Raw genomic sequence first — 4,260 nt, forward strand, 5'->3', positions numbered from 1 at the left:
TAAAAATATTCTGTAGATTTTCGTAAATTGTGTTTGGTTCAAAAAATTTTACAGAAATGTTTTCTATAAAACACCAAAAAGTACCAAAATTTATAAAAATCAATTTTCTCTTAAAATAGACGGAAATCACCCAGAAATCTGACATCACATTTACAAATTTCTATAAAGTTGACACTTTTCTATAAATATGGTGGGTGTTTGGTTCATTTCTACAAATTATAGAAAATCTTGCTATTTTCTATAAACTTATGGGTCATTTTCTTGTTTTGAACCAAACAAACAAAGTAAAAGAAAAAAGAAAATTAGTACATTTTGACTTCTCAAAACTTTTCCTATAATTTTTTTAAGAAATACAAGGAAATCATATTTTGGGTGGAAATCATTTCCTATAATTTGTAAAAATTGAACCAAACACCCCCTTAAAATCCATCTATTGACGGGCACATCTATACTGTAATTAGAAGTTGTGTAACAAATGTCATGATTTCTAATTGAGGAGAGTTCTAAAGGAAAGAACTAGACAAGATGTATATTCTTTATTTATCAAAAGCAACAAATGAAATTTTTAGGCTCAAATAGGTTACACAAAGAAGCAATTCAGTATAAGTTGTAAATTGGATTTATTTCGGAGGCATTCAAAATTTAGTGTGCATCACTTCTACACTATTACAATTATCATGATTTCTCATTGATCAATTACAATTTGATTCTGCTGTAGTTGGAGATGTACATGCAGATGTGAAGATTTCAAATGCTATTATAATAATGATATTTTTAAAATTAAAATTTTTAGATTTTTATCCTATTCCTAATCTTGAAAATAGTAATTTACATTTTTGAAATATTAGATTTCAAAATTTTATATTTTATTCTTAGAATATCTAAAAAATTTAAAAATCAAAATTTCAAATTACAATCTTGCTCCTAATTTTTCAAAATAGTAATTTATATTTTTTTAAAATAGTAAAATTTTGAATTTTTCAAGTTTTTTTGGCTCAAAATGTCTGTAATTTCAAATTTAAAAAAAAAAATCTAATTTTACTTCAAATTTTAAATTACAATCTTATTCTAATTTTGAAAATTAGTAATTTACATTTTTTGAAATATTAAATATTGGATTTTTATTTTTAGTTATTTCTAAAAATCTAATTTTATTCAAAATTTTTTATTTTAGAATTTTCTAAAAATAGGTAATTACTAAAAATAGGTATTGAGTGACAAATTACCAAATTTATTATTTGCGTTTTTCTAGAAATGAGCAATTTATCTAGTAACAAATTACAAAAATTCAAAATTTTAGTATTTTGGTAACATCTAAAATTCTAAATTTCAAAATTTTTATATTGCTAAAAATATTATTTATTTTAATCAGAATCTCATATTATTCAAAAATTCCATGTTATCATAGGATAATTCTCTGAATTTGTTATGCTATTTGGTTTTATTATGATGATATATTGATTGCCTATCTATTTGTCAAATAACAGGTTGATAAAAACATGTTTTGGCAGCAGTATCATTCATATTTAGATTAATATTAGGTAAATTGGTGTAGAAGTTATTTCTATGTTTGATTGTAATTGATAAATTTTCAATAATTGGTAGATTTGTATTACGATGTAGTTTTTAAAAATATCATTATATATTATGTTTAATTTTTAGATCGTGATTGGAAGTGGTAGATTCAATTTTAAAGAAAATTTTGATAACAGATATCAAATATTGGTAACTTTCCTGAACTTTTTTCAATTGAATGAAATATTCTAATTTATTATATAATATATTTTAATCTTTTATGTTTATAGTGGAAGTTAATTGATTATATAAGGTTTTGATGAATGAGTATTATTATATTATAATTTTTATGATTTGACGCATTACTTTAGGCTGGCAAATATTAATCATAGACTAAAAAGGCATGATTATTGTTATGACATAAAATAACCTAAGTGTTAATCCTCCTTCAGGAGTCGACACATATCCCAAATTGGCTCAGCTTCATCTCAACTCGACCCTAGGCTAGGCGAGAATCCAGTAACATCTTCACTCGGCCCTTTACTAGGAGGGGCTGAGTCGAAAGGCGTCCTTTGTCGACCCACTCACAAAACTGAGTCAAGAGGCGGTTTGTCCTCGAGCTCCTTACAGGCAACTGTAGACACCCAAAAATGCTAGAAGGAAGACGAGAGTCACACGTGAAGACAAACATCATTCAAAAGTTCGCCTGAAAGCATTGAAACTCATTTTTTAGAGACGAGGCTCGCCATATAGCGCAGGCTCGCAACTAATCACGAGACCGAGCGCTAGCCATTCAGCCGAGGCCCTCGCACCATAAAAGACGAGACTCGTCAAGCAGCGAGGCTCAACGTCGAAGACGAGACTTGCCGTACAACGAGCCTTGACATCAAAGACGAGGCTCGCCACGCAGCGAGGCTCAACATCAAGGACGAGGTTTGCCAACTGTGACACCCCGAGTTTCAAGCGAGGCTGCAGTCCAAGGCGAAACCCGAATTGTCAAACCTGCCAAGCACCAAACACCATACTATGACATATTTCACCATCACAGTCACTATCTCTCTAGTGGAAACAACAAATAGGTGAAAGTACCGACAGGCAAATAAAATAAATAGAATAAGCCAAGCATACACAGAAGCAATAAGAGAATACTCATCAATGAGCTCAACTAAAATAAAATAGAAATATCTCTGAGTCTGAAATAAACCTCAAATACAATGAGTCAAATAAAGTCTCACTACGGCTCTCAGCCTCTACAAAATGTAATACAAATCTAGAGTCTGAACATAATCAACTAATTGTGGAGTTCTGAATAACTACTAAAATAGTAAATAGCTAGATGGAATATATGAAGAAGTCTCATCAGCCTGCAACTCTCCGTGCGCTGGACTCGCTGCCTGAAAGGGGGAAAACAATGAGCGTCAAAGCGCTATAGCGAGAACATCTCCACCTCTCCCCAGGGGAAGGGGTAGGAGTGTATAGAAAATATAGAGAGTACATAAATATAGAATCATTCATATACATCTAACTGGAGATTAGTATTTATGAATCCATAATACGAGAGTTAGTACGTCGAGCGAAATAATCCAAACAAGGAAACCCTCATGTATATACCATGTCTCAAATTGTGACTCCCTAAATACTAATTCCAAACTTTATGAATGATAAATAACAAACAAAAAGATAATACTCCAAACCTCAAACTTGTTGAACAAATATCTTATCCTGATCTACACTCGGGTAGACGGATTTGACATAAAAGGAACTCATCCAAACAAAAGCCAACCACATACCATGTCATGTAAGCCACGGTCTCAGAGAAAGCACTCTACTTATGGTTATTCAATATGGAAGCAAAATTGTACTTTATATTACTTACAAATGTGCATCTCTTATATATATTAGCGATACTCTTGTAATACTCTTACTCAATCGCTCTGCGGTAATAGGTTTTATATCCCTATCCAGGAAACATAATATGACGATACTTTTGTAATACTCTTACTCAATCTCCCTACGGAAATATGTCTCATCTCCCTATTCTGGAAACATAATATGACGATATTTTTGTAATACTTTTACTCAATCGCCCTGCGGAAATAGGTTTCATCTCCCTATCCCGGAAACATAATATTTATATACTTTTCATAATTAGTATGTTAACACAACATATTTTAACCATATGTGTACATATCTCGATGTACGTGTCCATATCTGGTGTAATTAGTATGTTAACACAACATATTTTAACCATATGTGTACATATCTCGATGTACGTGTCCATATCTGGTGTTTACTGACATCTCAGATGTTAAATTAACCATATGTGTACATATCTCGATGTACGTGTCCATATCTGGTGTTTACTGACATCTCAGATGTTAAATAACTTATAAATATCGTATTATAACAGTGCAAGGTCGAGAGACTTGCTCAAAAACTCAACAGCCGATTTTAAACATGCACAGGCCAAAAAATACACTTGGTTGTCGACCGCGATTATGCGGCGGTCGACCGCGATGGGTTCTAGGGCCTACGTAGGCCTCTGTCCTACACACGGTTGACCGCCGCTAGGGCGCGGTCGACCGTGAGCCGAAATTTTAGATTCTCAATCTAGTTGTGTGTGTTGTGTTCACGCAATGTTTAGGTGATTCAAACATGATTAAAACGATATGAATCTTGCATGGAAATATGAAAACAGTAGATAAAAACTTCTGGGAGCAACACAATGTATATAACATGATAAAT

Source organism: Asparagus officinalis, chromosome 5 (genome assembly GCF_001876935.1).
Source record: "Asparagus officinalis chromosome 5, Aspof.V1, whole genome shotgun sequence".
NCBI classification, from domain to species: domain Eukaryota; kingdom Viridiplantae; phylum Streptophyta; class Magnoliopsida; order Asparagales; family Asparagaceae; genus Asparagus; species Asparagus officinalis.